Here is a 19,967-nt window from a genome sequence, read left to right as displayed (position 1 = left end):
TTCTAGATATAAAATAAAGAACAATCAATCCACAACCCATAGAACCATAGAGGCTATATATATAGCATGGAGGTCCCTAGGACGACAGTGGCTTATAATAAATTTCAGTTTTACTCAATTATTGAAAAAAATAGTCAAATGAATGGAAACACAAGAACTATGAACCAAAGGCTGAGGGGCCCCCAGCTGGATCAGGCCCTCTGAATAGGTGAGACAGTTGATTGGCTTGATCAGTTTGGGAGGCAACTAGGCAGTGGGACCAAGTCCTGTGCTCATTGCATGAGTTGGCTGTTTGAAACCTGGAGCTTATGCAGGGACCTTGGCTCAGTCTGGGAGGAAGGGACTGGACCTGCCTGGACTGAGTCTACCAGGTTGATCGCAGTCCTCAGGGGAGGATTTGTCCTGGAGGAGGTGGGAATGGGGGGTGGGCTGGGGGTAAAGGGAGGGGGTGGGAGGGGGGAGAATAGGGGAACCCATGGCTGATATGTAGAACTGAGTGGTATTGTAAAATAAAATTATATATATATATATATATATATATATATATATATATATATATATAAAATGTGGATTGTTGAGTCTACTTTTGAACAACCACTAGTCTCAAATATTTTACATTGGTATGGAATTTTGCTTAATGTTAAAAATTAAGATTATTTTGTTATTATACACACACACACACACACACACACACATATATATATATATATATACATACATACAGGTTAATAGTCATCTATAACAATCAAACTTATAGTCATGTTGGGTATGTTTTCAAGGTCATACACAGATATATTAGATAGATAGGTGATCTTCAAATACTTCAAAAATCTACAGAATATGGCATTTAAAGTATTTTAATAACATAAGGTTTTTCATAACAGTGAGACATCTCTGCTTCTGGCAGCACCAATTTACTTTAAAAAAGGATGATGGGCATCAAAGAATCTCCATATGGAGCTTGCTTTCTTTGTGGTAAAAGCTAGCCATCTGGGCAAGAAACTGCCCTTGTCTCAACTGCTGACAGTATGCTGTCCAAAATGGACAAGCAGGACACAAAAGAAAGGACTGCTGAACTTTGCCAGGACAGGGTAGGATAGTCCTTCAAAATTCCTGCTTCACAAAAATGTCTGTCAGATATTCTAGGCCTGTAGGATTGGATGGAGATTGGATGCCCCAATGTTGCAGAGGAACCCTTGGGTTACTGTCCAGGCAGCCAGATGTCTCTGTGACTTCATAGTTTTGGAAGTTTTTTGCTCTGCACTTCCTGTATACTCAAGTAATATTTTATCCTTCTCAGTCTCTGATGGAGTTGAAGATGGGATTGTTTATAGTTATAGTTTTCTTTGTTATCAAATTAAAAAAAAAACTTACAAAGAGATGTAAAATGTATAAGGTTGAGAGACAAAAAAGCTTAAATTGTTTATCTACGAAAATATTTTGAGGTCTAAAAAGATAGTTTCAAGATGATAATACAAGTTATGATAAAAAATGATTTGGATATAAAACTTTAAATTCATCAAGGTAAGATAGATAACAGAGTATTTTCTCTGAATATGCCAAATACAAATGGACTGGACATCATGAATATAATTTTAAACCTGATATTGTTCTTATTGTTTATAGTTTTATTATGTTAGAGTTAAAGCTTTTCCTTTTTATTTAGACAAAAGGGGGAAATGTGGAATATTCCTTTACACTATGTGAAGATGTGTCACTCTGACTGGCTTAATAAAAAGCTGAAAAACCAATAGCTAGGCAGTATTTCCAGACAGAGAGAACACTGGAAAGAAGGGTGGAGCCACCAGAATGCAGAGCAAGCAGCATGGGTATTACAAAGTGAAGGTAACCAAGCTACATAAAAGAAGTAGATTAAAAGAAATGGATTAATTTAAGTTATAAGAGCCAGTTAGAAACAAGCCTAAGCTATTGGCCAACCTTTCACAATTAATGTCTCCTTATGGTTATATAGGAACCGGTGGGTGGGGCAGAGAAAGATTCACTACAGTCTGATGTGTTAGTTTTTGTTTTATCTTATTATATTATATTATATTTTATTTTATTATTATCCCTTTAAAATTATTAACATTGTAGAATATTCCTTTACACTGTGTGAAGATGTGTCACTGTGATTGGTTTAATAAGGAGCTGAATGGCCAATAGCTAGGCAGGAAGGAGTTAGGTGGGACTTCTGGGGACAGAGAGCTCTGGGAAGCAGAAAGGAGGTTGCCAGCCAGACGCAGGGGAAGCAGGATGGGTAGTAAAGAGTAAAGGTAACTGGGCCACATAAATTAATGTAGATTGAAGCTGGGCAGTAGTGGCACATGCCTTTAATCCCAGCATTCGGGAGGCAGAAGCAGGCGGATCTCTGTGAGTTCGAGGCCAGCCTGGTCTAGAGCAAGATCCAGGACAGGCACCAAAACTACATGGAGAAACCCTGTCTCAAAAATACAAAAAAATAAGAATGTAGATTGAAACAATGGGTTAATTTAAGTTATAAGAGCTAGTGGGACAAGCTTAAGCTAAGGCCAAGCTTTTATAATTAGTAAGTCTCTATGTCATTTTTGTGAGCTGGTGGCCCAAAGAAAAATCTGTTATTTTATTTGAAATGTATGTGTGTGAGTATGTAAAGGAGCCTACGCAGGTTAAAAGAGGAATCCCCTAGAACTGGAGTTACAGGCTGCTGTGAGCTGCTGTGTGGGTACTCATTGCTGAACCTGAGTCTTGTGCTCTTAACTGCAAAGCCATCTCTCCAGCCTCCACGCCTCATTTCTTATTAAGACCCAGAACTGAGCCCTTGGGTCTTGGCTGGCCTGGAGGATAATTTCATTAAAAAGTATTATATTTTATTTAAAACTACCTTTTGCCTGTGTTTCTGGTTTGTTGTCCTTATGCCTGGTACTTTTTTTGTGTGTGAGACAAGGTTTCTCTGTATAGCCCTGACTGTCCTGGATCTTGCTCTATAGATCAGGTTGGCATCGAACTCACAGAGATCCCCCTGCCTCTGCCTTCTAAGTCCTGGGATTAAAGGTGTGCGTGACCACCGCCTCATACTCTTTAGGATGCTGATTCTCCAATTGTCCTTGAAACTCATAGCAGACTTATTCATCAATGTCTTCTCCAGAAAGGAGTTGTTGTGGTATTGCTGTTTCCTCTGGGCATACGATGTCTACTGCCCATCATGGAGTAGAGATTGCTGAGGTGACTGAGAGAACATGTTGACCTCTGTAATGGTGGCAAGAAAATAAGCAAAATACCACAGAGATATCTGGGTGTGTGGTGATGGTAATAGGCCTGTGAACACTCTAGTATCAGAGGGAGTGGGGAGTCACCAGACTCTCAGGTGGCCTAGGTGGTACTAGTGCATACAGGAGTTGGGAGGTTGCCTGAACGGGCTGCTCCACTGGCTGTTTCTATGGGGTCATCACCTCATACTGACTGTGAATTTTCCGACGATGCAGATCCCTTTCAGTTACCCATGCTCCTTTAAGTAACCGTTCATCCACATTTCTATCACTGACTCGGTAAATAAACTTATTGGCTTGCCCACCCCCATATAGAAGAAAAAAGAAAAAGGAAACAGCTCACAGCAAATGCTGCAGAGGATGAAAAGGGAACATGAACTCACTGTTGGTGGGATTGCAAACGGGTGCAGCCACTCTGGAAGTCAGGGTAGGGAATTCTTGGAAAGCTGGAAGTAGATCCTCCATACAGCCCTGCTGCATCACTGCAAAGGAACCGATGTCCTCCTTCAGAGAGACTTGCTCAGCAGTGTTCATTCTCGCTCTGTTCACAATGGCTGGGAAATGGAATCAATCTAAGTGTCCTCCACTGGTGAATGGATGATAAAACTCCATGCCATAAGTGTGTCTGCACTCACATACATATCTACACACATCAACACACACAAGCATACAAACACATGATAAATGAATAATATATAAAATTTAAAAGAAATGCTTTTAATTTCTCCTTTCTTTTTCATGTGTCTACCCTCTCTGTTTTTGACATTAAAATCTGCTCCTTCATTTCATGTTCATCCATATGACCGTGATCTAGAACTTTAATGCATCTCTTTGAGGGACCTATTTCAACTCTTTGCAGTGAGTTATTACATCATATGAAGGGTGCATGAGGTTAACACAACTTATGCCTGTTGCTGTCAACTTTGATGTGGTAGTTTTATTTCCTCTGTTGCAGAGTTACTTTTTCTTTCAACTTCTATATTGATACATTTGGAAGGAAGTCACTATATGCAAATGAAGTTAGAGTGGAGAGTTCTTCTCCACCTCCTTGGGGATTGGACTTATCTGGAGTTATTTTACAATTATTTACTTTTTCAGATCCAATAATTTTAAAGTTGGAGTTAGAATACACTTGCATTACCTCTTTATTCAAATTGTCTCATTGGAAACTCTGTCTTTTGGCTTCTGTGTTCTTTAGGAAACAATTTTATCAACTAGAGTTCAATTTTTATATATTGTTCTTTTTTATTTTAGACTTACAGTCTTTTCCTTTCTAGAATTTCTTCCCCAAATCCCAAAGTTATGCTAGTATATTTTCTTCTTTACCTCCTCATTGAGCAATTCTATATATTTCTCATGGTCTACTTTTTAACCCCTAGTCTCCTGTGAGATTTTGAAAAACAAAAACCTGCATGCATTGAGTGCTGCTTAAGTCTGTCATGTGCTATAAAATTCTATGAGTTTAAAGCATGAATAATGAACAGCACACAGCCACTGGCACAGTAGCCTGCAGAATAATCTCACCACGAAATTCCTGTGCTGTGCTTATTGCTTATTTAAATATCCTCTCCTCAGGCCACTGGCACCCACTGATCAGCACTTTGCCTTTTCCCAGATGTCATGGAGAGAGTAACCTGTGATGGTCAATTACATGCATCAACCTGAGTAAGTTAAAGTGTGGTTAGACAGCTGGTAAAATATTATTTCTGAGTGTGTCTGTGGAAGTCTTTTTATTTAAAATTTTTTTATTTTACATACCAACCACAGATCCCCCTCTCATCCCCTCCAAAAGGGTAAGTTCTGTTATGCAGAGATAGCAAACATTCAGTTGAGGCAGGGCCCTGCTGTGGGATGGTCTGTATGTCAAATCTGTTGCTCTGATTGGTCAATAAATAAAACACTGATTGGCCAGTGGCCAGGCAGGAAGTAGGTGGAACAAGGAGAGAGGAGAATTCTGGGAAGCAGAAGACTGAGGCAGAGACACTGCCAGCTGCCGCCATGACCAACAACATGTGAAGATGCCGGTAAGCCACCAGCCACGTGGCAAGGTATAGATTTATGGAAATGGATTAATTTAAGCTATAAGAACAGTTAGCAAGAAGCCTGCCACAGCCATACAGTTTGTAAGCAATATAAGTCTCTGTGTTTATTTGGTTGGGTCTGAGCGGCTGTGGGACTGGCGGGTGACAAAGATGTGTCCTGACTGTGGGCAAGGCAGGAAAACTAAAGCTACAGGGCCCAGCCCTTCCCATGTGCCTCAAGGGTGAGCAAGGTGTTTGACCACAGGTAATGGGATCCAGTAAGCCAGTTCATGTACCAGGGATAGATTCTGATCACACTGCCAGGGCCCCCTCAAACAGACCCAGCTACACAACTGTCTCCTGTATGCAGAGGGTCTAGTCCGGTCCCATGCAGGTTCCACAGCTGTTGTTTTAAAGTTCATGAGTAATTAGTCTCCTCCTTAAATAATAAGACAAAACGACAGCCTACAGAATGGGAAAAGATCTTCACCAACCCCACACCTGGCAGAGGGCTGATCTCCAAAATATATAAAGAACTCAAGAAACTAGACATGGGCTACAGAGCTAAACAGAGGATTCTCAACAGAAGAATCTCAAATGGCCAAAAGACATTTAAGGAAATGCTCAACATCCTTTAGTCATCAGTGAAATATAAATCAAAATGACACTGAGATACCATCTCACACCTGTCAGAATGGCTAAGATCAAAAACACTGATGATGCCAGGTGGTGGTGGTGCATGCCTTTAATCCCAGCATTCAAGAGGCAGAGGCAGGTGGATCTCTGTGAGTTTGAGGCCAGCCTGGGCCACAGAGTGGGTTCCAATAAAGGCTCCAAAGATACACAGAGAAACCCTGTCTCAAAAAACCAAACCAAACAAAAACAAAAACAAAAAATCACTGAAGACAGCTTATGTTGGAGAGAATACAGAGCAAGGGGAACACTCCTCCACTGTTGGTAGGAGTGCAAACTTGTACAGCCACTTTGGAAATCAGGATGGAGGTTTCTAAGAAAATTTGGAATCACTCTTCCTCAAGACCCAATGACCCACCCATATACCCAAGGAATGCTCGAGCATATCACAAGGACACTTAGTGAACTATGTTCATAGCAACATTATTCATAATAGCTGGAACCTGGAAACAACCTAGATACCCCTCAACTAAAGAGTGGATAAAGAAAATGTGGTACTTATATACATATACAATGGAGTACTACTCAGTGCCCTAGACAATTTTAAGAGCCATGCCATATTGCCTGCCTGAGTTAAGTTTCTGTTGTCCAGTATTGAGCCACTAACCAGAAACTTTTGACATGCCTGGACAAGTCCTGAGTTATTAGAAAATAACTTAACATTTCCTTATCTTTCTGCTACAGTGACCATTAATAACAATGTTTTGTGGTTAGGTTGCTTGGTTGGGTTGCTTGGCAACTCAACAGTCCCCTGATCTTTTCCCAAAGAAAGTTTCCTGGTCTGCTTCTATAAAACCCACCTGAGAAAAATAAATTTTGCAGCTTGATCAGAATACTGTCTTGCTGTCAATTCTTTGTGTCTCTTGTCCCTTCATTCGCCATTCCCCCTTCTAGGGTCTCTGCTGAAGATCCCATTGGCCAGGACAACTGACGCCCAACGTGGGGCTTGAGGATGTGGAGGAGTGGTGAACGTCATCACACACCAGGGCAGGCCTGCCTAAGAGTTGGACCACCGTGGAAGATGGCTCCATGAGCGAAGGTTCGGTCAGTGATTGCCACGGAAATGCCCGGCCATGAGACAGATCCGGAGGAATTACAACGTGATGACACAAGGTAAGTTTACCATGGGACAAGCATTTAGTACACAGGATTTGTTTATTTTGGAACTGAAACAGTCTCTCAAGACACTAGGAACTAGGGTTAAAAAGAAAGACTTAAAAAAATTTCTTGACTGTATTGGAGATGTCTGTCCTTGGTTTCCCCAAGAAGGAACCATAGATGAAAAGTGCTGGAGACAGGTTTGGTAAATGATTTTTACCAGACCCTGGTCCTGAAAAGGTCCCCCGGCAAGGTGGCTCCTGCTATCTGTTTTTTGTACAATCAGACTGTCCATAATTGCAAAACTTATTTGAAGGAGAAAAGTGTAGGATGCCCCTGTTCTTACTGCAAAATTCATGATGCTATTCCTCCTGCTAAGGGACAGGTAATTGGGAGAGAATGGAATGGCCCTAAATTTTATAAGACATCTACAGGATATTCCCTAGTGGTTTGGGACCCATGGGACTCACGATGGACTAGTCCAGTAAAAAGAGCCATGTATAAAAGGCCCGAACAGCCACATGGCCTAGCTCCAGACTCTGCATTTGGTGCTTTTATATACAAGTACAATCTACGGTCCATCATAATATCCTTATACAAGAAAAACAATTAATGACACAACTATAATCCCCTCCTCTCCATTTTCTTGGCTTTCCCTCCTCTAAGAAGGCCTTATGTTTGACAATGTTACTGGCATTAGAAATCTCATCATGCTTTCTATGTGCAGCCTTGGGACGTCCTCCCCTGAGAACAGTACCCCTGCCTTGGGTCCTTAATTGCACCACCACTGATAATTCCCATGGCTTCCGCCCCATCCCTGAAGTACCCTTGTTTCTTGACCCAGGCTGCTTCAAGTTTGATTTTTGCTTTTCTAGTGTTTCCTTTCCCTTTTGCAACCAGACCGTATTACCCAGTCATCCCACCCCACCCCCAATTTTTCTTTTGGTGTAGTGGTACTCTATCAAAAAATTTGACCATCCCTATCCCACAGGACATGCTCTGCCTACCTGTCCCTCTGGTTCTACAACTTATGCTCAGGACCCCTGCGGAGTTCTTGGGATGGGACACCCCCATGTCCAAGCCAAAAAGAGCTGTCTTCTTGTCCCTTGTGGCCAGAATTTCCCTTGCCACCTCTCTGGTCTCTGCAGGCTGGGCGGGAGGAGTTCTAGGTCATTCCCTCATAACAACATCTCACCTATCCCAACAACTTCAGGTAGCAATTGGGGCTTCTGCAGCATCCCTGTCCTCCCTCCAGAGGCAGTTAACCTCTCTTGCACAGGTTGCCCTACAAAACTGACGGGCCTTGGACCTGCTGACAGCAGAAAAGGGTGGGACACGCCTTTTTCTGAGGGAAGAATGTTGTTATCATATTAATGAATCTGGAATGGTAGAAACCCAGATAAATAAGCTACATAAACTTAGCCTAGAGCTACATAAGCAGCAATTCTCTGCTGCGGCAGATGACTGGTAGAGATCATCCATGTTTTCCCTTTTAATGCCTCTCACAAGTCCATTAGTCAGACTTTTGTTATTTGTAACTTTGGGTCCCTTTATAATTGGCAGGCTAATCCGATTCATCAAAAAACAAATAGACTCCCTGGCATCAAAACCTATACAGATTCATTACCATCAGCTCGAAATGCTGGATCAAGGATGTGATCCCTGTGATATTTCTCAGTCCTCTTCTCCTTTAGGAGCAGCATAAAGTCCGAACCTATGCTTATTGGCATCAGCCAGTATGGACACTGCTGGGTGCAAGGCCGAGCACTGCAGGGGAAGGCTGATTGAATAGCCCTTGGTTTGGATTCCCTGAGAGACAAACCTGACTTGCATATAGGCACCAAAATGCCTAAGCCCTCTCCTCCCCCAAAGGTACCCTTTTTCTCAAGCCTGTAGAGGCTCTAGGAGGAGTCAGGTCAATGTCTCACCCAGCCCGTTAAGGTCCACCACCGTTCGGGTGGGCACACTCCCTCATAAAATAAAATAAAGGGAGGAGATGCCAAGGACAATTTCAAGAGCCATGCCATATTGCCTGCCTGAGTTAAGTTTCTCTTGTCCAGTATTGAGCCACTAACCAGAAACTTTTGACATGCCTGGACAAGTCCTGAGTTATTTTCTAATAACTTAACATTTCCTTATCTTTCTGCTACAGTGACCATTAGTAACAATGTTTTGTGGTTAGGTTGCTTGGTTGGGTTGCTTGGCAACTCAACAGTCCCCTGATCTTTTCCCAAAGAAAGTTTCCTGGTCTGCTTCTATAAAACCTACCTGAGAAAAATAAAATTTTGCAGCTTGATCAGAATACCGTCTTGCTGTCAACTCTTTGTGTCTCTTGTCCCTTCATTCGCCATTCCCCCTTCTAGGGTCTCTGCTGATTATCCTGCGGGCCGGGACTACTCAGCAGTAAAAAACAGTGACATTATGAAATCTGCAGGCAAATGGATAGAACCAGAAAATATCATCCTGAGTGAAGTAACCCAGACTCAGAAAGACAAACATGGTACGTACTCACTCATAAGCAGATACTAGATGTAAATCAAAGGATAACCAAACTACAACCCACAGCTCCAGAGAAGCTAGGAAACGGAGGACCCTAAGAAGGATGCATGGATCGCTCTGGGAAGGGGAAATAGATGAGATCTCATGAGTAAACAGGGGGTGGGAGGGGGCAATGGAGGGTAGGGGATGGAGGGTGGGAGCATGGGGGAATGGTCTAGCCAGAACAGGGGTGGAGTGGGAGATAACTTGATAGAAAGAGACATCATGGGGATAGGGAGAAACTGTGTGAGGGAAGTTCCCAGGAATCCATGGGGATGACCCCAGCTTAGACTACTAGCAGTGGTGGAGGGGTGCCTGAGCTGGCTTACCCCGGTGATCAGACTGGTGAATGCCCTGACTGTCATCATAGAGCCTTCATCCAGTACTGATGGAAACAGATGCAGAGTGCCATGACCAAGCAACAGGCTGAACTCAGGAAGTCCCGTCTAAGAGAGGGAAAAAGGATTCTATGATCAAGGGGCATCAAGTCCATGATGGGGAAACCTACAGAGACAATCGAACTAAGCCAGTGGGAACTCATGAACTTTGGACCGACAGCTGTGGAGCCTGCATGGGACTGGACTGGGCCCTCTGCATAGACAAGACAGTTGTGTAGCTTGGTCTGTTTGAGGGGCCCCTGACAATGGGAATAGGATCTGTCCCTGGTGCCTGAGCTGACTTTTTGGAGCCCATTGCCTATGGTGGGACACCTTGTTCAGCCTTGATGCAGGGGGAGGGGCTTGGACCTGCCTCAGCTGAATGTGCTGGGCTTTGCTAACTCCCCATGAGAGGTCATATCTTTTCAGAGTAGGGGATTGGGAGTGGGCTGGGAGAGAAAGGCTGGAGGGGAGTAGAGGAAGGATGAGAGGCGGATCTGTGGTTGGTATGTGGAATGAATAAAAAATTTCTTAATAAAAAAAAGGAGGAGACTAGTATTTGAATTAGTGGATCAAATAAAGATCTGCCTTACCTGCCAGTGAGGGAATTAAGAGGCAGTGTGTGTGCCGAGCGATGGTGGCGCACACCTTTAATCCCAGCACTCGGGAGGCAGAGCCAGGCGAATCTCTGTGAGTTCGAGGCCAGCCTGGGCTACCAAGTGAGCTCCAGGAAAGGCGCAAAGCTATGCAGAGAAACCCTGTCTCGAAAAACAAAAACAAAAACAAAAACAAACAAACAAAAAAAAGAGGCAGTGTGTGTGTGTGTGTGTGTGTGTGTGTGTGTGTGTGTGTGTGTGTGTGTGTCCACTCTTGGCTACATTTCATTAGAGAATACTAGCTAATATGTATTTTTCTATATGATTTGGAGAATGACCTACCACAGTCATACTTTCAGTTTTGAATGAATTAGTTCATTAAGTATATAAAAAACCACAAAGTAAAGCAATAAATATCAAGGGTGGATGGATAGATAGCAAAACATCATCAAATCAGGTTCTCAAAACATGCAGCAGAGATCAGCTGAGAAGCTCTGTTAAGGCAGCCAGATGCAGTTCCCGAGCATCTTTGGCAGAGTCCGAGTCTCCTCAGGTGAGACTTCCAGGTAAAAGAACAAACGGCAACAGACAACCTCAACCAAATGGCGGCTGGCAAGCACCCAGCAGACGGGACAGGGAGTTGAAGCAGTACTTTCACAGAGGCCAGAAGATGAGGATGAAGACTGAGCTCTAGGCGGAGGGGTCTCACCCATGAGAAAGGGCTGGCGATGGGGCTGCACAAGCTGTGGGGTGGAGAGGAGCTGTGGGATTGCAGGCGGCTCCAGAGGGGAGGCGGGGGAAGAGGGCAGGAAGCGGCACAATCGTCCAGCTGGGCCTGAGGGAACTTCAGGATTGAAGCTCTGGGTGTGGTGGGATGGCCAGCCGTAGCCCTGAAGACCATGGCTGGGGTACCTCTGCCTCCAGAGGTACCGAGGGGCGCTGGACACTCAACAGTCACTTCCTCAGACTCGGGGAAACATTTACATTGACAAAAAGGGAAACTTACCTATATGCTGCTGCTGGGTGAGGTGGTGAGCGATCCCTGAGCCAGAAGGTGGGTCTGTTGTGGGTGGACTGGAGATGAGGGATGGGGTCCCGGTGCAGCTCCCCCACGAGGGGAAATGCAGGCACCAGGAGAGCCTATCCGCGTCATGACTGATAGGAATTCCAACCACGCTGCCATGGTCGTGCATGCCCAGCGGGATGCCTAGTCATCTCTGCCTAGTCATTTCCAGGTCATATGTCCTATGCCCCATGGCTGCATGGTCACGTAATTGTGTGGATATAATATGACCACATGATCTATGCACATGTGTGGAATAGCCACGTGGGCCTGTATGTGCAGGTGCGACCTGGCCTTTAAAAGTCGGGCCCCACGTTCCCCCACCCTCTTTCTCACACATGTTCTTCCACAGGCCTGATCACACCTGTCCCTTTCTCCTTGTCTTGATAAAACTCTTGTTAGTGGATTCTGTCGCGTTCTGTGACTTTTCCTTGGGGGTAAGAGTGCTGCGGAAAAAAAAAAAAAAAAAAAAAAAAAAAAAAAACATCATTTGGTGCCATGACTCAATGGGCCCTTCCAGGCACTTTGAGCCTGGAAACCTGTACCAGGAGAGTCCGCTCCGTCCACGACAGCCCACTGTCCATTTGCCTGGCCACAGGATCCTGTACACACCACCGGCTACTTCGATTGGTGAGTTCTCCACTTTTCAGTCAGTGTAAACAGTCTCCTGGATCTGTGGGAATGACCATTGAGTATCCGGCACCCCACTGGTATTCTTGAAACTGGGAGTACCCCCAAGCACAGTCTTTACTGGCTTTGGGTGCGTCCTCAGGCTGTGTAAGGCCGACACATTTTTCTGGCTTGACGAAGGGAGCAGTGAGTGCTGTCGGACTCCCAGGGAATCCTTGCCTTCACACGCCTTAGGCCTCTGCCTTACATCTGATGAGACATCCCGCGGCCTGTGCCTGGTACCGATCCATCCTTGGCCTTAGGGACACCTGGGGCCTTGGCTTGGGATCTCGTTTGTTTTTTTTAATTTTATTTTATTTTGTTTTGTTTTTTGCCTCTCTGCTGCAGACATGGGAAATAAGGCTTCCAATCCCATCAGTCCCACCTCTCCCCTAGGATGCCTTCTTGAAGCTTTAAAACCTCTCAGCTTAATGCCTTGCTTAAAGATTCCTAAGACTGTCAGTCTCTGTACTAAGAGATGGCCCAAATATGCCTTAGACAATAACAAAATGGCCGCTGAGCAGTTCCTTAGATCCTGATATTTTACAGGAATTATCTAACTTCCGCTAGCAAATAGGCAAATGGAAAGAGTTGCTCTATACCATACCTTCTTTCTATCTAAGTTCTAAACCATCTCTTCTGGATTCCTTCTCTCCTGCCCATATTCTCTTGGCTATGCCTGAACCGGACGATACCCTGACTCCAGAACCCCTAGCTCTGGATCCTGCAAACGAACCTCCCCTTATCCGACTTTCCGCTCCCCCCCTGCCCCCGGGGTACCGGTACCTTCAGCTCCTCCTCTGGCTTCCTCCTTCTCTTCAACAGTGGTGCTTTCCAAAGGCCTGGCTCTGGCTCCAACTTTTATGCCTCCTGCTACCTGCTCTCAGACAGCTAAAGGGTCTGACCCTAGATATTCAAACCTATCAACCATTCTCCCTTTGCAAGAGGTGGCCGGAGTTGATGGACTGATTAAGGTCCATGTCCCATTCTCTCTCACAGAACTCTATCAGATAGAAAAGAAACTGGGTTCTTATACCTCTAATTCTGCTTCCTTTATTAAGCAATTTCAATATATTACTCAGTCTTGTAGTCTCACCTTTCATGACATATCTATGATACTTGCTAATAATCTATTTCCTGAGGAGCTCAGGCAGGTTTGGGACCAGGCTAGGACACATGCAGATGAGGTTCACCAAACTAACCCCACACACCCTTCAGGGGCTGAGGCGGTTCCTGATCAGGACCTACGTTAGGATTATAACACCCAGGGCAGGTCTCTAGACGGGAGGCTGCCCTAAAACCAGTAAACTATGAAAAACTAAAAATGATAATTCAAGATAAGGACAAAATTCAATCTCACTTCTTAGAACGGTTCACTAATGCCCTCCTTCAGTACAGTAGCTTAGATTATGAAAGCCCAGAGGGCAGGCAGCTCTGTATGACTCACTTTGTCCCACAGAACTTCCTGACATAAGAGCGAAACTTAAATGCTTAGAGAAAAGCCCTCTGACCCCACAGGCAGAAAGAAGTGTTAGCAGTGGCATTGAAGTTGTACCATGGAAGAGATGACCCCCCCCCCCAAAAAAAAAACAACTGCCAGATACTGGCCCATGCTGTCTGTTCGGCTCCCTGAAAGCCACTGGGTCCCTGTTTCAAGTGCAGGAAAGACGGCCATTGGGCCCAGGCTTGCACCACCACCCACAGGGGGCACCAATAGGGCCTTGCCCAAAATGTTGCCAAAAGAGTCACTGGTCAGCTGACTGTCCTAATGCACCTAGTAGCATAGGAATGCCAGATGCAGACCACCCTCCGGCTGACTTTGTAGGCTTGGCCTACAGCGATGACTGACGCTGCCTGGGTCCCACCCCGGCCACTCCCATCTCACACAGAGAACCCAGGGTAGCAATAATAATATCTGGGCAACCCATCTCCTTCCTTCTGGACACCGGAGCTACCTATTCTGTCCTGAGAGAGTTTTGGGGGCCTACTTCTCCTTCTCGTCACCCTATGGTTGGGATGGGGGAACAGCCTTACCTACCTCATCAGACACCACCATTTAATTGTATTTTCAGAGGCATCCCTCTCACACACATTCTTAGTGGTGCCTCTAATGGGAAGGGATTTTCTAGCTAAGGTAGGAGCATCCATTTCATTTGCTCCCCACATTCATCTTACCCCAGACGTGCCAACAGCTCCTCTTCTTCTCCTAGCCACCCACCCTACTGACTCTAATGGTTTCTTTCCCTTGCCAGCCTCTCAGGTAGACCCAGAAGTCTGGGATACCCAGAACCTATCTATTGCTAGGCACCATCAACCTATTATTATCCAGTTACAGGACTTACCAGATATATCACCCAAGCTCAGTACCCTCTCTCACTCCAGGGCCTAAGAGGACTTAAGCTTATCATTTCTGACCTTCTCAGGAAAAAGCTGTTCCGCCCAACCTCTTCACCTTTTAACACCTCCATACTTGCAGTTAAAACGTCTAATGGAACCTACCTCCTGGTTCAAGACCTCCGGCTCATTAACTCTGCAGTGGTCCCTCTCCATCCTGTAGTGCCTAACCCTTACACTCTCCTCTCCACTGTCCCTTCAGGAACCTCTTACTTCTCAGTTCCAGACCTCAAAGATGCCTTCTTTTCTATTCCTCTCAGTCCTCAATCTCAAAATATCTTTGCTTTCACCTGGACTGACCCTGACTCTTACCTGTCCACACAGCTGACCTGGACTGTTCTGCCACAGGGATTCAGAGACAGTCCACACCTATTTGGTCAGGCTCTGGCCTCTGACCTGCTTTCTCTGTCTCTCCCTGGCTCTAAACTAATACAGATGATATTTTACTCTGTAGCCCGTCCTTACAGGTTAGCCAAACTAACACCTCTGCTCTCCTAAATTTCTTATCCAGCCGAGGTCACAAAATATCTCCTTCTAAAGTTCAGCTGTCAACTCCCCAGGTCACCTATTTGGGTCTATCCATTACTCCAACCCACAAGGCTATTATTGGAGATAGGAAGCATCTAATCCAGTCTCTTGCAGTCCCTTCTTCTAAACAGGAGATTCTGTCTTTCCTAAGAATAGCTGGCTTCCTACGGTCTTGGGTTCCATCTTTTTCTCTCCTTGAGAGGCAGCTCAGGTCTCCCCACGTGAGCCCCTCCTTCACCCTGTTACTAAACCTTTCCAGAAGCTCTAACAGGCTCTTCTCTAGGCCCCAGTGATTCACCTCTCAGAACTAACCTGTCCCTTCTCCTTCTATGTAGCAGAGAAGGAGGGATTTGCCCTGGGGACCCTAGGGCATCTGCTGGGACCCTCCTTTGCACCTGAAGCATATCTGTCAAAGAAATTAGACCTTACCAGTCAGGGAGGGGCACCCTGTATTCGTGCCTCAGCAGCTGCTGAGCTCCTCATTCCTGAATCAAAGAAGCTGATCTTTGGGTCACCTGTTACTGTCTTCTCTCATCATAACCTGTCCCATCTCTTAACTTATAAAGACTTACAAACTTTACCTCCTTCTCAGGTTCTTTCTCTCCAGGTGGCATTACTAGAAGATGCTAAACTTACTTTCCAGACTTGTCTACCCCTTAATATTTCAAGCCTCCTCCCTCAACCTAATACTCTTTTCCTTGTCATTCCTGCACTGAAACCTTGGAGGAACTGTTACCTCACCCTTCACACATACAGGAGGGCATGTTGCCTCAGGCTACTTATACCTGGTACACAGATGGCAGCTCCTTTTTATATGAAGGGACCCGTAAAGTGGGTTATGCCATAGTGTCAGATACTGAGGTGATAGAAGCACAGGCATTACCCACACACACCACTAACCAACAGGCTGAGCTGATAGCTCTCACCTGTGCCTTCCAATTGGCACAGGGACAATCTCTAAATGTTTACACAGACTCCAAATATGCTTTTCATATCCTCCTGTCCCACGCTGCTATTTGGAGGGAGCTTGGCCTCCTTACAGCAAAAGGGGGATCCATATCCAACTCAGGCCAAAAAGAGGCCATGCTGGAGGCTTCCCACCTCCCCAAGGCTATAGGAATTGTCCACTGTAGGTCTCATCAGACCGACAGCTCCATCATCTCTAAGGGAACTAACCGGGCTGACCAGGCCAGTCAGGACAGCGGCCCTCCAGGGCCAAGTCTCACCCCACCCACCACAGGGAATCCATATAGTGCAGCTCACACCCTCACAGGGAACCCCTGACACTAGACAAATTCTTTCCTATCTACACCAGTTCTTTCATCCTAATAATCTTGCTCTGTCTCAATTCATAAAAGCCCACCTGCAGCCCACCTCTGAGGACTTACAGTTCTTAAGAACTATTACTGCCTCTTGTGAGATCTGCCAAAAAACAGGTCCCAATACCAAGTACAGGAGTCAGCCTTTTCCCACCCACCAGGCCAGAGGTTCCCTTCCAGGGACTGACTGGCAGCTCGATTATACCCATATGCCCACCGTCAGGAAAGTTAAATATCTCCTCGTGATGGTGGACTCATTTTCAAATTGGGTGGAAGCATACCCTGTTTCTAACAAGCAGACTCAGACTGTTGCAGATCTCCTTCTCCAAGAAATCATTCCTGAGTTTGGGATTCTGCTTCCCTTCAGTCTGACAATGGTCCGGAGTTCACCTCCCAGGTTTCCCAGACACTAACTAAGGCTCTTAACATTCCTTGGCATTTTCATATCCCATACCGTCCTCAATCCTCAGGAAAGGTGGAGCGTACCAACCGGTCTTTAAAAGCTATTCTTGCTAAGATGTCACAGGAACTTCACCTCGACTGGGTAAGATTATTGCCTCTAGCTCTCCTCAGGCTCAGGGCTCTTTCTAAAAAGCCTCTTTCAATTTTTCCGTTTGAACTAATGTATGGAAGGCCAGTTCTAACACCAGGTCTTTTATTCAACCCTCCAACTGTTCCTGATAGCCTGTTAACCCCCCTGCTATGTCACCTAAGGTCTATCCTATGGAGCTATGCAGACTGTTCATTACCTCAGCCATGTGACAATCCTTGTCCACCTCCAATCCACATCAGTTATCAGGTTCTTATTTCACCTCCAGGCCAGTGCCCTTCACCCCTTTCCCCTAAATGGCAGGGACCCTTCCAGGTAATTCTTGTAACCCCCACAGCTGCTAAACTCCAGGACTTTCCTCACTGGGTCCTCCTGTCTCATCTGAAACTTTTTATCTCACCTCCATCCCAGAAAAATCTCTCTTCATATACAGCAACACAGACAGGGCCCTGATCTCTCAAGCTCCAGAGGACATCAGGATCCACTGCATTGTCACCAATTTCAGAGGAATGAGGTATCACCCCACAAGCTCTTCCTTCCCTAATTAGGGCCACATAGAACCTGAGTCAAAAAGACCATCAAAAATATCCAGGTGGTCATGAAAAAAACAAAAAACAAAACAAAACAAAAACAAAAAAACAGTAATAATCAAAAGGTATTTACACCCCCAGATGCAAAAGTGTCTGGGCTTTGCAAAAAACAGACTCTAATATAACAGTCTATCACTGTTGAATGCTCTCAGCAATTGATCACCTGTGTCTCCTGAATGCTAAACTAATAAAGGAAACAGGTGCCTTAGATAAACTACCTCTAATAAAGCTTATATCAGGTAAAAAACAAACAAACAAACAAACAAACAAAACTAAGCAGAGTACTAACCACCATAATTTTTCACCAATTTTCTCATGGCTGCTTCTTAACATGTTCAAAAATTTTCCCAAGCTCCAGAAACCAGCTTAAATCCATCTGGACAGGTCAGATCTACTTCAGATAAGTGCCAACTCCCCTGGTCTGGAAACACTCCAAATAAAATAAAATAATAATGATTCTTTTTTCTCTAGGTTTTTTCTGTGTCACCAGTATCCTGTCAGCCAAAATGTTCCCAGCCATAAAGGAACTCCAGGGCAAGGGACAACAGACAGCCTATCATCCCAGGACTTCAGAAGCTCCCCAACCAATGCCAACCAAGTCAGCTGGAAGCAGTTTTTTGGGAGAAATGACACCCCATACCCACTCATCTGCCATCTTTTATAAAAACAAAGAGTCTGGGATGATAGGAATTCCAACCACACTCCCATGGTCGTGCATTCCTGGCAGGACCTTAGTCATCCCTGCCTAGTCATTTCCAGGTCATACATCCTGTGTAACCCATGCACCATCACACGGACATGACCACATGATCTATGCACATGTGTGGAATAGCCACGCGGGCCTGTGTACCTGGGTGTGACCTGGCCTTCAAAAGTCGGGCCCCACGTTCCCCTGCCCTCTTTCTCACACATGTTCTTCCACAGGCCTGATCACACCTGTCCCTTTCTCCTTGTCCTGATAAAACTCTTGTTAGTGGATTCTGTCCTGTTCTGTGACTTTTCCTTGGGGGTAGGAGTGCCACTAAAACAAACAAACAAACAAAAACAACAAAAACAAAAACAAAAACAACAACAACAAAAACCACCAAATGTAAGCACTGGAGCTCTGATGGAAGTCAGGAGCCAAGGAATACCACAGTCTCCAGAACTCTGTTCTAGCAGAAGTGTTACAGCTCTGCTCCACTAGGAGAAAGTTCCCCAGTGTCACAGTTCTGCTAAAGTTGTCAGAGCTGGGCTCCACTCCAGGGAAAGTGCCACAATGCACAAACTTCACTCAAGAGATTTATTGGGAAGGAAAAATCCATGAGGGTGGCTGCCTCTAGGATGAAAAGCAGCAGCAAACTGAATAGAGTACAAATAGAGATTATATATTGTTGGAGAAAATTATTTTAAGATGTGTTGCATCTGTTTTTCTGTGAAACCTTTGTTTAATGATGCAAAGATGTGCTGCATTCTTTTATGTTGCATTTGTTTAACTCTGTGAGGCTGTGTTACTTTGCCTGTCTAAAACACCCAATGGTCTAATAAAGAGCAGAAGAAAGGATAGCGGTGGGCAGAGAGAATAAATAGGAGAAATAGGAGAAATCTGAGAAAAGAGAAGAAATCATGAGAGAAGGAGGAGAGGATGACTGCAGGGGCCAGCCACCCAGCCACCCAGCCACCCAGCCACCCAGCTATACAGCCAGACACGTAGTGAGAAGGAAAGAAAAGGTATACAAAAATAAAGAAAGGTAAAAGCCTAGAGGCAAAAGGTAGATGGGATAATTTATAGTTAAGAAAAGCTGGCTAGAAACAAGCCAAGCTAAAGGCCAGGCGTTTATAATTAAGAATAAGCCTCTGTGTGTGATTTATTTGGGAGCTAGGTGGCAGGTCCCCCAAAAGAGCAAACATAACCAACAACAATATAGGGCTTCTTTGGGGGCACTTTTCCAAGGTGGCTTGGGCTTGGTGGGGTTTTGTGGCCTGATTCTGGGGCAAGCTCAGGGATTGGTGGGATTTCAATTCCTTGGTCCTTGTCTTTGGTCAAGTCAGGGTCAGGGTGTTTTAACTTGACCCATTTTACCCCACAGATGGACCAATCCCACTTCCTGAGCCAGCTTCTCAGTGAACTCAGATATCACATGATAGTTTACTAACATAATGTACATTACAGGTATCTAGCTCTTAGCAGATTTTGGCGGACTGAGGCCTCTGAGTCTCTACAGAGCTAGTGGGCTGTGCTTTGTTTACATGCTACTGTGGAGACTGCTGCCTGGTCCTGTGGATCCTATCTACAGAGGTGGGATA

This window comes from Peromyscus leucopus, chromosome 4, assembly GCF_004664715.2.
Source record: "Peromyscus leucopus breed LL Stock chromosome 4, UCI_PerLeu_2.1, whole genome shotgun sequence".
NCBI lineage: Eukaryota > Metazoa > Chordata > Mammalia > Rodentia > Cricetidae > Peromyscus > Peromyscus leucopus.
The sequence above is the reverse complement of the archived record's forward strand: the minus strand, read 5'-3'. Positions refer to the sequence as shown.